The sequence below is a fragment of the Panthera leo genome, chromosome D3 (assembly GCF_018350215.1).
Source record: "Panthera leo isolate Ple1 chromosome D3, P.leo_Ple1_pat1.1, whole genome shotgun sequence".
NCBI classification, from domain to species: Eukaryota; Metazoa; Chordata; class Mammalia; order Carnivora; family Felidae; genus Panthera; species Panthera leo.
Window position 1 is genome coordinate 54600553 of NC_056690.1, and position 15301 is coordinate 54615853.

The 15301-nt window shown below is 34.9% G+C and overlaps 1 protein-coding gene across 3 annotated transcripts in view; it reads right to left on the reverse strand.

Moving 5' to 3' along the window:
* Positions 1 to 15301, reverse strand: part of CCDC178 (coiled-coil domain containing 178) — a 468894-nt gene that overhangs the window by 38618 nt on the left and 414975 nt on the right. The window lies entirely within an intron of this gene.

Below are 15301 nucleotides of genomic sequence, written 5' to 3' on the forward strand. Positions count from 1 at the left end.
GATCAGAAAGAAATCAGAATAAACTTTCCTTTCTAAAACCTTTTGAATCTGCTTCATGCAGACAATGGTTTTCTGAAGTGTTCTTAGACAGATACTTGGGTGCTGTGGGTAGAAATAGAAAGTGGTGGACCTTCTTAGCAGCATCAAAAGTGGTAGATGGTAACAGTGAATGATAAAGAAAGGAAAACGAGGTGCATACCTCTCAGACCAAACAGAACTTTTGCAGTTTAATGATTTCTTTTGTACCCTAAAGACACTTCTAAAGTTGCTTTAGAACTCACAGTCCCAAGGACAAGACAGAACTTAACTCTGCAGATCTGTAATGTGACATGCTATTAATGCTCTATGAGCCGTTTGCCAGAAAAGAGTTCAATGGTCATCAGTTAAAATACTGTGATGATAATTTCAATTACTAGCTAATTTCTAGATTTGAGAATATACTTTATTTTTAAAGTATGATTACATTCCTTTCTGAGCTGAGCGTGAAAATCTTTGACACTTGGTTATTCAGTAGGAGCACTGCCACTGTAGGAAAACAGTAAAAATAGGGAACAACTGGACAGGAAAACATGATTTTTCAGGAGTGTTGTTTGGAAGGATAAGACCATTTTTAAAAGGGATATACTGGCAAATTAGCAAATAGCTGTCCTAATAATTTATTAGAGGCTTTATTGCATTTCATCAAAAAGGAATCACTGAGGTCACTTTTCAAATGAAGCAGTCAAGTTGGCTTTCAAAGAAATCCAACACGAATAAATCTAAAAGGCAGGGTATCTCATCTGTTTGATGCTTTAGACCAGAGCCTGAACAGCAATGAGGTGGGCAGGACGCATGTCGTAGAGGTAGAGAAAGTTAGGCCAAGTTACAGGACTTAACCAAAATTCATCATATTCCAAAACTTGTGAGCAGTTAGGAAGATTTAAAGGACACATTATATTGTGTCAGCTTTGTTTCCTAATTGTATGTTTTTGTTTTGCTTGGTGTGATCGCATTAATGAATGAATTTACCTTGGAAAAAAGACACCCTTCCTAAAGGCAAGGGCTGATTAACTTCGCTCCGAGAAACTAGTGACCTGAATATAGGTCCTCATTGGTGGTGATAAGCATTAATCCATTCAAAACAGGAAGATTTCTGTCACAATTTTGGTTTCACCCAGTTGGGTGCACAGACAGAAAATGGGGGGATATTCAGGGATCAGTTCGGTAGCTATGGTGATATTTTCTGCTAAGGTAGTAAATGGGTTTAAAGTTCACAATTGTTTGAAGTCTTTTGCCCTGGAGTTTTCTGAGAGTAAGTCGTTGGCATATTCGGTGAGAACACAAAGACCAGAGTGACATACCAGAACTTTCCCCTCCCACCTTTACTTCTTTTTGAATATTATGTTGTCCTGGGATTCACTCTGGAACTCACTAAGATGAGAACTAGGCACAGAGGTTGACAAACATACCACATCCAGATCAATCTTCACAGCTCTCTAAGTGAGGTGTAATCACTGTAAATCTTTTTTTGCAGTTGATTTATATTGTAATTAAGGCAGAGAGGAAGCACATGCAAGGCCAAAAGTGGAAAAGTAGCACACATTTTTCATGGGAAGTTTTTTTCCCCCGTAAGTCAGAGCACAAGAGAGTATTAGAAAAAAAAATTACAAGGAACTAGTCACGCTCACTGGCATGATATGGGAGAATGCTAAGTCATCTGTGTTTTCTGTTTAAATGTATATATTTCAGTTGATTAAAAAAGCACATGGTGAATTGATCTTGCAGCTTATAAAAGCAATATTTCGGCTTCGGTGTTTTTTATTCTTTTTTTTAATCAAATTATCTCCCAAAGCATTTTGACTGAAGTTTATTAACAAGGCAATGCAGCTATTAGTGCTCTGTAGTGCACTCTTGCAAAGTTAAGTAAGAGACATGACTTTCCCTATGCATACTGATCATACCTTCTGAAGGTCTAAAAGAACTAAAGATTGCACAGCTGAGTGGTTTTGAAGAAAGAAAATTGTTACTTTGTCTTTTTTTTATGCAATGTTATTAGATTTTTGGCGGGGGAGCATTCATAAGAAACATTATATTGCTAGATTTTAACTGGTATTTCAAATATTATCAGATTTCCAAAAAAGTAAGTTAGAAATTCAGAGAGACTAAAAGCAGGTACAGGCCTTCAGGCTGGGATAGAGGAGACCAGGAAAAGTTACCGTGAAGGTTTAGGTGGATAACCAGGCTGCCTTTCAGAAAATGTGGGGTAATGTGATTCATATTAAACAGGAGAATAGTCACATCTTTGGTAACGTGGCAAATGATAAAGAGAAAGCGATGCTTTAATTTTGCATTTAATGTTGTAATAGTTTAAAAAGAGGATGACTAATTCTAAACCAACATATTCTAAGGGAGAAAAATATTTTAAGAGTCCTATTCTAGTCATTAGTAAAAAAAAAAAAAATTCCATGTGAATCCCCCACTGAAAGAATGATCAAGCTCTGTGATCTTGCTAGATTCTTGGGGAAAAAAATCTGGCTAATAATGGCTCTGCTTTTCATTTAAGGAAACAAAAGCTTTTCTACCTAGAATTCAACATGAGAAGTAGCCTCTTCTCAGTTTATTCCTGTAAATAAAATTGAATTCTACTTCATTTTTTTTTTTCTGTTCCATATTTATTGCTAATTTAATTAGCATTTAATCCTACATTTGCTTTCCTTCTCAGAGGACAGTGTTTCTTCTGCGGAAGAACAAAATGTTCTATGGTCAAAATTTGGTAACCACTGGGGCACCTAGGTGGCTCAGTTGGTTAAGCTTCTGACTTCCGTTCAAGTCATGATTTCATGGTTGGTGAGTTTGAGCCCTGCATTGGGTTCTGTGCTGACAGTGCAGACCCTGCTTGGTATTCTCTCTCTCTTCCTCTCTCTCTGCCCCTCCCCCATGTGCTCTCTGTCTCTGTCAGTCTTTCCCTCTCTCAAAATAAATAAGGAAACTTAAAAAAATTTGGTAACTACTGAATATTCAACCCCACTCTTTCAAGAGTTATAAAGCACAGTAGCATATTAGTCTCAGATATTCTGAAATTAAAAAAAAAAAAAGAAAACTGACTCAGTGTTTTAATATCCAGTATTTCAAAAATTTATCGTCCACTTGATCTTTTACCTGGTAGTAGCCTATTAAGATCCCAAAGGATGTGTTGCAGAAAAATTGTATTGGTGTGAAGAAAATAAGTAAGTTAAAATGAGACCTGGTGCTTAGATTTCAATCCTTGCATGGACAGTATAAATTACCTTTCTCTTTCATTTATTCACTTGACAAACACTTATTTTCATTTGTTATGTTTAAGCTCCCCCCTTTGGTACAATGGCAGATATTGTGGTCAGAACTGGAAAAGTAGCACATTAGCACCCCCTTCACCCCCATGTCCCCCCCACCCCTTAAATTGGAGTGCAAAATACAGTGTGGCCTCAAGGACTGTGGGAATAACAGTTTATCACAACACAGAATGTGATATGGTCACAGATAAGCTGTGGTTTTCAAAAGGAGGGAAATGCCACTTCCGGTTGTGAATTCAGTGAATTCTCATGAAGGAGATGTCTTGCTAACTCTACTTTCAAAGATGAGCCAGGAGAAAAACATGGGATCTTCTTAGGGACCATCAAATAAACAAGTGTTCCTGGGGGTACTGGATGATAAAACTAAAGGGTAAATTGGATCCATATTACTGTGGTCTTGAGCAGTACAATTGATCATTTCACTCATCATTCTTGACTCTGAATTTGTTTTGATTGTTCTAAAATCTAATCTACACAAATGAAAGAGACTTGACATTGCCATATGTGCTTCCAAGTGTATGCTGAGGGCTCTAAAGATGATTCCAATGCTGTTAGCAGTGTTTTATATACTTAGACCTCACAGTGATTGGTAAATGGTTTGCTCATAATATATAAAGTGGTAACAGTCATGTTACTTAAAAATCTCATGAGTTTTCTGATGTATACAATTTGTGAATATGAACATAGTCCCAAAGTTTGAAACTTTGTCAATTATTCTAATTAATTTTAGGTTGCTGACTAGATAAAATTTGACTTGGAAAACAGACTTATATGAACCAATTTAGCACTGCATTTTAATTTTGCTTCACAAGAATATTTATATTTTCTTACATATTGTATTTGAATTTCAACAATTTTTTTAATTGTTTTTTAAATGTTTACTTATTTTTGAGAGAGACAGAGAGAGTGAGCAGGGAAGGGCAGAGAGAGAGGGGGACAGAGAATCCAAGCAGGCCCCCCACTGTCAGCACAGAGCTTGATGTGGATGCAGGACTTGAACTCAAGAACAGTGCGATCATAACCTGAGCCTAAATCAAGAGTTGGACGCTTAACCGACTGAGCCCCCAGGTGCCCTGAATTTCAATAATTTTTAAACCAATGTATTTCAGCTCAGTATGAACTTCTGCTTTAGTAAAAACATGATTTGGAGACCATGCGGCATAAGATTCCACAGGCTTAATCAATAGAATATTTGCTAGAAAATGCCCTAATTATGAAGGACCATGCATTCTAGAATTCTTACAAACTTGGATTTCTGTGTAGTAGGACCTGTAGCTTTGATGTGTGTGTGTGTGTGTGTGTGTGTGTATACTCTACATTTTTTGACTTGACATTATGCAATTTGGGATGTCAAGAGCAAAAAAAGCTTAGTTTTCCTAGATATTAATTTACTTGGGTTCAATTTTAAATGGGCTTTAAGTATTCTCTTAGTTCTTGACTATTTTACACAGACCAAGATTAAATTATCTTTCTCTTGTTTTATTTAAAAAGCTTTAGGAAAACCATCTCTTGCACATAAAAGTAGCTTCATTCTGTGTCATTATGAACTACCTTTCTTTGTGTTAGACTTGGTGATTAGAATAAGTATCAATAAAGATCTTAGAATATTGTGTACCACCTTGTTGACACTGTTAGAAATCTCAGATAACCTATCCAGTGATCCTCCTGTGCTCTGAGCGACTTACTCCTTGAGTCTCTCAAATAATCCTTTTGAGGAGAGTTAACATGACACCGATGATGTGCTAACCTTGCAGGTGGTTAGGTTTGCCTCTAAATTAGTTATAATCTCTAGAATTAGCCCTAAAAATGAAACAAAACCATTCTTCTTGTGAATTTGGAATTCCCTATTATTTTAGCAAGCCTAAAATAAAAATCTTTTTATGTACACCGTTCTCTTCACCCTGACTGCTTTCCAATGAATACTCAGAAGGAAAATATATTTGAAAAATATTAATTCAAAATATTAGGACTAAAATATCAAGACTGTGAATGGAGAATGCATTTATATAGAAAATACAATAGATGCCCAATTCACATTTTTTTCAGGTTTATTGAGGTTTAATTGACAACACTGTAAGATGTATATTTAAAGTGTACAATGTAATGACTTTACATATATCTATATATCTATACATATATATAGATATATAGTGAAAGGATTCCCACAATGGAGTTAATTAGCACATCCATTATCTCACAAATTTACTCTGTTTGGGGTATATATTTGTTTTTGTTTTTTTTTAATTTTTTTTTCAACGTTTTTTATTTATTTTTGGGACAGAGAGAGACAGAGCATGAACGGGGGAGGGGCAGAGAGAGAGGGAGACACAGAATCGGAAACAGGCTCCAGGCTCCGAGCCATCAGCCCAGAGCCTGACGCGGGGCTGGAACTCACAGACCACGAGATCGTGACCTGGCTGAAGTCGGACGCTTAACCGACTGCGCCACCCAGGCGCCCCTGGGGTATATATTTGAATACAGATGCAAATTGTATGCAAGTACAATATTATCAAATATAGTCACTGTTTTACTCTAAGTCCCCAGACCTTATTATTCATCTTATACCTGAAAATTTGTGCCCTTTTACCAACCTCTCCCATTTCCCATGAGCAGGGGAGGGGCAAAGGGAGAGGGAGAGAGAATCTTAAGCAGACTCTGCACTGGGCATGGAGCCTGACACAGGGCTTGATCTCATGACTGTGAGATCATGACCTGAGGCAAAATCAAGAGTTGGACACTTAACATGAGCCACTCAGGCACCCTTCTAATGTGTATTCTATTATTTTTTTAATGTTTTATTTAGTTATTTTGAGAGAGAGACAGAGCAAGCACGAGCATAGGTGAGTGGAGATGGGGCAGTGAGGAGAGAGAGAGAGAATGAGAATCCCAAGCAAGCTCTGCACTGAGAATGCAGAGCCTGACGTGGGGCTTGAACTCACGAACCATGAGACTGCGACCTGAGCTGAAATCAAGAGTTGGATGCTTAACCCACTCAGCCACCCAGGTGCCCCAATCTAATGTGTATTTTTAATCTAATGTTTCCTTATTGATTTTCTGTCTGAATAATCTATCAATTTGCTCTTTTCTAGAAAAAAATTCTATATATGAATCCTTAAATTATTTATGGATTACATGCTCTTTGAGGGCATAAATAGTATCTATTCATCTTTACATCTTAGAACCTGACCCACTGCTTGATCTTTTATAGGCAGTATATACTTGCTGAATTGAGTGATCATTGTTACTATCAAATATAACAGGCATAGTACTTTTGGATCTTGGTCTTTTGATTGTTAGTGTTTTTCTTTACTTGTTTATTATAATGTCTCCATGGGAAGGAAAAGGAGGAGAATACTGTTTAGAGTAAGTCCTTAGAGGTGAAGAGTACATGGAAAGCCTGTGTCCTAGGCCAAGGCAAAAAGACAAAGTGAGGAGATGAGAAGTCTGATGCCCTCTAGGCTGTCATCCTCTTAAAGGGAGTAAATAGTTGAAATATCCAGATGGAGGTAACATAAGAAAAATGCTATTCTTCTTTGAGTGTAGCCTAGGGGAGACAGAAGTAAGAAGGTCTTTACAGAGCTATATACAACCAGTATCATAATAATAAGGTAGCCACGACCAGGAATTGGCAGGTCTGGGTAAATACCTAGGAGTGTAACAGTCAGATCATATGGTAGTCACATGTTACTTCCTTAAGAGATTGTCAAAATATTTTCTAAAGTGGTTGTACCATTTTACCTTCTACCAACAGTTTATGAGAATTCCACTTTCTCACCACCCCTGTCAACACATAACATGATCAATTTAAAAACATTAGCCATTCTAATAGGTGTGGTGCTATCTTATTGTGGTTTTAACTTGTTTTTCATGAATGATTGACTAATGGTGTTGAGCACCTTTTCATCCACTTATTTTCTATTTGCATATCTTTTTAGGTGAATTGCCCATTTAAATATTTTGTCCACTTTTTGTTGCGGTATTTATTTATCTGATATAGAGTTTAGAGATTTTTTTCAATGCATATTTTGGGTACAATTTGTTAAACATATTACTTTACAAATATTTTCTTCCTGTAGGTGGCTGGCATTTTGATTTTCTTAATAGTGTCCTTAGAAGAGCAGAAGTTTTACATTTTGATGAAGTCCAATCTATTTTTTTTTCCTTGTACTTTTTGGTGTTGTGCTCGAAAAATAGTTGCCTATTCAAATTTCATGAAGATTTTTCTCCTCTGCTTTCTTCTAGAAGTTTTGTGGTTTTAGGTTCTATGTTTAGATTTATGATACATTTGCATTAATGTCTGCATATGGTCCAAGGTAAGAGTCAAATTTCATTTATTTGCATATGCCTATGTTGAAAAGACTATGTTGAATTGTCTTAGTAACTTTGTAAGAAAACAGTTGTTAGTTGGGGTGCCTGGGTGGCTCAATCGGTTAAGCATCCAACTCTTGGTTTCAGCTCAGGTCATGATCTCAGGGTTCATGAGATCCAGTCTTGCATTTGGGCTCTGCGCTAACAGCACAGAGCCTGCTTGGGATTCTCTCTCTCTCTCTCTCTCTCTCTCTCTCTCTCTGCCCCTCCCTTGCTCATGTGCTCTCTCCTCAAATTATAAATAAATAAACTTTAAACAAACAAAAACAGTTGTCAATAAATGTGGGTCTATTTCTATAGTCCTTGTTCAGTTCCATTGATTTATTGGTATATCTTGATCCAATGCCGTACTACTTTGATTACTCAGGTATTATAAATCCTTCAACTGTAGTCTTTCTTTACAAAGTTGCTTTAGCTATTCTATGTCCTTTGCATTTTCTTGTGGATTTTAAAATATTTTTGCTAATTGTTTTAAAATGATTTGTATTGTGTTGAATCTTTCGATCAATTTGTCAAAACTGACACTTGTCAAAAATGACATCTTAACAATGTTGAGACTTCTGATCCCAAAATAAGGTACATCCCTTTCCTTATTCAGGACTTCCTTAATTTCTCTAAGCAATGTTTGGTAGTTTTCAGTATATAGGTCTTGCACTGAAGTTATTTAATAATTTTATGATATTGTACAGGCAATGTTTTCTTAACTTTGATATCCAATAATAGCTAGTATACAGAAATAGTTGTATACTAGTGTTGTATTATGCAAACTTACTAAGTTTACTTATTAGCTTTTTTGTTGATTTCATTGGAATTTTCTATACAGTTGATAATGTCTGCCAATGAAGACCATTTTACTTCTTTTCTAATCTGTATCATTTTTTTTTCTTTTTGTTGCATTATTACATTGGTTGGAACTTCTAAGACAATGTTGAAAATGTCTTCAAGTGATGTTACTTCATATATAGTATAAAGTCATATAATAATATATTTCTTCTTTTTTGGTTTTCACGATAATATGGTCATACATTCTACTGATAGATATTTATAAACTATGCATTGTATTGCTATACATTGTTTGCTTAAAGAGTCACTTGTCATTTACAAATGTTTTAAAAATAAGAAAAAAAATCTCATATATTTTCTCAGGTAGTTACCATTTCTGTAAGTGTCCCTTTGAGTAGCTCCCTATTTCCAACTGCTATCACTTTTCCTCTGCCTAACAAACTTCCTTTAACATCTCTTATAGTGTAAATCAACTTCTGTATGTCGGAAAAAGTCTTCACTTTGGACTCTTTTGAAAGACATAACTGTGTATAAGATTCTAGATTGGCTCCCCCCGGCCACATTGCTTTAAATATTTACTCCACTGTCTTTTGATTTGAATCTGCTGTCAACCCTAGTTTTGTTCCTTTGTATGTAACACGTTTTATCAATGTCTGGTGGATTTTAAGATTTTCTCTTTATCACTGGTTTTGTGCAATTTGATTTTGATATGTGTTGATGTAGGTTCCTGTTTTCTGAATTTGTGGTCTTTTACTTTTTTGTTTGCAGTTTGCATTATATTTGGGAAAAAAACGGCCATCATTTCTTTGAATATTTTTTCTGTTCTCTTTCTTCTCTTCTTCAGGGACTCACATGTGACGTATATGAGGCTGCTTGAAGACATCTCATAGCTTACTGAAACTCTTCATTTAAAAAAAATTCTTTTTCTTTTTTTTTTTTAATTTTTTTAATGTTTATTTATTTTTGAGACAGAGACAGAGCATGAACGGGGGAGGGTCAGAGAGAGAGGGAGACACAGAATCTGAAACAGGCCCCAGGCTCTGAGCTGTCAGCACAGAGCCTGACGCGGGGCTCGAACTCACAGACTGTGAGATCATGACCCGAGCTGAAGTCGGACGCTCAACCGACTGAGCCACCCAGGTGCCCCAAAAAATTCTTTTTCTCTGTCTCTCATTTTGGATGGTTTCTATTCCTATGAATTCTCATTCACTTTTCTTTTTAAAAAAAATTTTTTTAACGTTTATTTATTTTTGAGACAGAGAGAGACAGAGCATGAACGGGGGGAAGGTCAGAGAGAGGGAGACACAGAATCTGAAACAGGCTCCAGGCTCTGAGCTGTCAGCACAGAGTCCGACGCGGGGCTCGAATTCACGGACCGCAAGATCATGACCTGAGCCGAAGTCGGCCGCTTAATCGACTGAGCCATCCAGGCGCCCCTCATTCACTTTTCTTAATGCAGTTTCACATCTGCCATGAATCTTATCCTACGCATATTTCATCTCAGGCATTGTAGTTTTTGTCTTTAGATGTCTGATTTGTGTCCTTTGATGCCGCTACATAATTTATTAACATATGGAACATAGTTATAATAATTGCTTAATGTACTTATCTGCTAATTCTAACCTCTGTGGCAGTTCCATGTCAATTTCAATTGATTACTTATCTCATTGTATTTTTCTCTTTTGCATGACTTGTGATATTTTATTGGATGTCCTACATTGTGAATTTTACCTTCTTTGGTGATCGATATTTTTGTATTCCTATAAATTGTCTTGAGATTTGTTCTAGTTACAGTTAAATTACTTGGAAACCAATCTGATCCTTTTGAGTCTCATTTTCAAGATATGTTAGGTAGAGCCAGGTCTGTGTTGATCTAGAGCTAATTAATTCCCTATTGAGATAAGACTTTTCTGAGTACTCTACCCAGCTCTCCATAAGTTATAAAGTTTTTCATTCTGTCTTGTAGGAACATGTCTTGTGTGAGAACTAGATACTATTGCCACTAATATTTGGAGTAATTTTTCTTGGCCTAAGGCAGTTTTCTTATAAGCATATATTGCTCAGCTAGTTATTCAAAAGGGAGTCTTCTGCAAATTTCCAGAGTTCTCTGCAGGATACTCTGTCCTGTATACTACAGCTTCTTTTATCTCCTTGAACTCTGAGCTCCATCCACTCAACTGTTGGAGTCTACAGAAGTCTGCCTCTATTTACTTCCTCCCCACCCCCAGCTTGTACTATGAAATACAAACTCTCTCAAGGTAATAGGCTGAGACAATTGTAGGCTTTGCCTTTTGTGGTTCATGTCTTTCTGGATCCCTATCCTTTTCATTGCTTGATTTGTCAAATACCTTGAAAACTGTTGTTCCATATATTTTTTGTTTGGTATTTGGCTGTTTTAGGCAAAAGGGTAAATATGACTCCTGTAAGTTAATTCTGCCTGTAAGTAGAAGTATCTTTTGATTTCATGTACTTCTGATAATTTCTTCTGGTTTCCAACAGTTATAATTGAAACTGTTACCAAGAAACTGGGTGATGTGAATGCATGTGACTCCATTGTGGTACCCCCTTACAATCTTGGCTAGTAGAGTTTAGAAATGTGACCAATTTAATAGATAAGGTTAAATCTTAGAAAAATTTGCTATTAGTAATTCCAGGAAAATTCTGAAGATATGCTACTTCAATGGAGGAACATTAAGAAGAAAAATTAATCTATAATACTTAGGCATATTTATGGTCAACACAGAGTTTTAGACTTGTATAGTTGATACCTGTTCCTTTGCTATAGTTGAATACTTTCCCCATAATTTCAGTTACCAGCAATATCCTTATGAGTTCTAAAATATTCTTGTTAGCCCAGGGGTCTTCCTGAGCTCAAGTCTCATCACCTTACTAGACTCTAGACTCTCCATTATCTAAATGATCCTCAATTCTCTTTAATTTCAAACATGAACTCAATCTCATCTAACATCCTTCCTTTCTTTCTGAATTACTTATCATGATGTTCTTGTGCCTTTGTGGATTTATACATGATTTTACATTCAATTAAGATAATTTTCTTATTCTCAGCCCCCTACAAAATGCTTCCTTGCCCCCAGGAGTTCATAGAAATTTTGGCACATACATTGGTTTAATTAATTTGTGAAAAGTCCTATGCCTTTCTTAAAACTATGAATTCCTGGTGTGCTTATGTCCCCATTACCTCCTCTAGCTATAATGTACTGAATTGATTCTATTTGGGGGTCATTTCACCATACTCATTTCCTTAATTTCCACAATAAAAACCAAACTGAAGTTTTTATGCATGGTAGCAGAAATTACCTGGGGTTTAGAGAAGATGAGTGGTGGTGGATCACATCATTACAATACACAATACTCACTAAACATCTCTGTTCCCAAAGTATACCTTAATTATTTCTGCCAACCTGAACTCTGGCCTTCCATCATATTGCTCTCACCCTGCCCTTGAGGAATTCTCTACTATTCCCTGCAAGTGAGAAATTATGAGAGTTTGCTTATTGCTTTCCCTTCTTGCACATTCTACCTCAAGTTGTCTATGAAGGTTTTTTTTAAAATATGAAATTTATTGTCAAATTGGTTTCCATACAACACCCAGTGCTCATCCCAACAGGTGCCCTCCTCAATACCCCTCACCCACCCTCTCTTCCCTCCCACCCCCCATCAACCCTCAGTTTGTTCTCAGTTTTTAAGAGTCTCTTACGTTTTGGCTCCCTCCCTCTCTAACCTTTTTTTTTTTCCCCTCCCTTTCCCTCCCCCATGTTCTTCTGTTAAGTTTCTCAGGATCCACTTAGGAGTGAAAACATATGGTATCTGTCTTTCTCTGTATGACTTATTTCACTTAGCATAACACTCTCCCATTCCATCCATGTTGCTACAAAAGGCCATATTTCATTCTTTCTCATTGCCACATAGTATTCCATTGTGTATATAACCACAATTTCTTTATCCATTCATCAGTTGATGGACATTTAGGCTCTTTATGAAGATGTTTTTCTAATAAAATATGGTCTCTGCTCAGAGAAATTTGGTACTATCTCTTAGGCTAATTTTTCCTCTTTTTAAGTTCAGAAAACTGGAAAGGAGAAATGTGTGTTTAAAATCATTGTGAATTTCTAAGTTATTGTTGATATTATGATGAAAATATATGAGAGACATTATTTGTTATCAAAAGAGGTTGAGGAAAATGAAAAGTACTTTAATTTACCTGAAACTCACAGCTGAAAATAATTTATTTAACTTATTTAAAACTTTTGTCTTAGAAAACTGTTTTCTTGGGAAGGGCAAGATAAGTCTATTTTTATCTATGAAGTAAAGAAAACATCAGAGTTGATGAAATATCAGATAATCATTGATAAACATGAAAATATAATTCAGCTTAATGATTTTGTGACTTGATTCCTTGGTAAATAAAAATCAAAATGAGAAGATAACTAAAATGTAGCTAGAATATGATGAATAAGACCAGTCAGTATTCATTAGTTTATTAAAAATAGATGGTGGAACCATTGCAATGAAATTGAAAAACAATTGTTATATGGTGTAAGATATTTGAAGAAAATATGAAAGTCTTCCTAATTAAGGAATATTTCATAGGTTTAATACGCACTAAGAAAGATAACTGGTGCCATTTTGCACAAAATTGAGTTGATTTTAATAAAATAAATATGTAGCATATTTAATTAAGTAAGCAGAAATTTAAAATTTGCTGCAAAACATATAGGAAAATAGTTAAAGATTTTAGGTACATACTGTCTGCATAATTTGTGAATTTGGTGACATTTAAGTTTTTGTACAAGTAAAAGAACTAGAAAATGCACTCAGTACTATCAAATCTTTAAATAAAACTTCAAAGTTGCATGAAGAGTATCTTGTAAATTGAAAATAGACTTGAGGAGGTCCCATGTTTGGAGTTCTTAAAATTAATTGGATTTTATATGTATTAGCAACTATTAATAAATACATTTATTGGTTTCAACTCAATTTCTTCAGAGATTATTTATAAATATAATAAGACTCACTTTTGAAATATTATTTAAAATAATTTAAGTTTTAAAGTTAGCTGGCACAGTGTCATTTGAGACAAACAAGACTTATTAAATATATTAGAATTATCTATTATGGGAATAAAAATGCTTTGCTCTATGGCAAGCATCTGAAAGTATCATTTTCTGAATTGTTGCCAGAATATAATGGTTTCTCAGTTTTGAAAGATATACAACTAATGTACCTAAAAGCAGCCCTTAATAAAATGATTTACTGTACTTTGTTGTTTTTAATGCTTATTTTTGCTGTAGCACCTTTGTAAAACAAGCACATTCTTTTTCTTTTATAGATTTTTGTTGGTTCTATTGTGGGACAGTTATGCTTCTAAGAACTACAGCTTTATTTGTTTTATCAGAAGAAAAAAATAGTCTGTGAAACTAGATTTATTAATATGGCCAATAGCAATTGTTCTACAATCTAGTCATAGATTCATTCTTTTTTATTTCGTTAACACTTATGTAAACCTATGTCTGAAGGCAATTTGTTGGTATATAATCTTACTGAAATTATTCTGCCTTGTGGGATAATCTGCAGGAATCATGGGACCATATCCTAACAGTTTAACTAATCACATTCAATATTTTCTGTACCTATCAATTGGCTTAGCTGGTAAAGCCACAGTGGTAATGGGCTTTAGCTCAAAACTACAGGCTTGATATCTTTAGGCAGTAAATCATATTTCTTATAGAAAGAAAAAATATCTCATGTCTACAGATTTTATCAATATCTTGGGCCATTTGTCTTACAAATACAGTCGATGTGTGCCTTGTCACTGGCAAACTGTAACCTATCTTATTTAATAATAATATAGGATAGAGGTTTATCACATTACTGAACTTATCTTTGTTACTCAAAACAATAATTGCTCACCTCGTCCAACTTAAAAATCATGACCCGAATGACCTTTTAGAAATGGTACATTTAATAAAAAAAGAATTAAGGAGTTCTTCATAGCTCATACATACCTAGATATTTTTCCTTCTCCTTTCTTGTAAAATAATCTAGTAACATAATTTTTCATTGTTAATTTTTGCACCCTTGAAGTTCCTTTTCCAATGGACTTCCTTATTTTGATTGAACTTTTTGGTATATTTACTTGTAAATAGTGAACTCATAAATGCAAATCAGTAAGTATTTTAACATTAAAATTTCTAGAAATCTTAATTCATAACCTTCCTTTTACATATCTCATCACTTTGGTTTTATACAATTGGTTCTATACAATTTGGTTTTATACACTTTCTTGATTTTCTTCTAGTCGTAAGGGTAGACTGGTACTAAGAAAATTAATACACAAGAGATCTTCCAAATATTATTTTAAAAATAAATTGTACTCTACCTGCCTTAAAATATCCACTGCCTCCAGGGTATATCTTGTAAAAAAAATAAAAATAAAAAGATTTCTTCAAGTATGAAAACATTGTATCATGTTGTTCTTAACACTGCCCTGATTTGCTGATTAATTAATTCAGTATCAGATTATTTCCTGGATACTATCTCAAATAATCCTTTGATGAAGCTGCCCATTTTCTTCATTAAACATTTATACAGAATCTATTAAAATGTATGCTCCCTAAACATGCTACAGGGTATGACGCTGAGTAAACCATAGCCCTGCCCACAAGGATTTTAAAGACTTTTGAAGAAGACAGGTATATATTATATATACATGTTGTAAGTATATATCAAATAAATGCCATATGTATATATTTGACATATATATCAAAACAAGATGAATCTACATTGTATTTGGCACTACTGGGAATATAAAGCTGAAT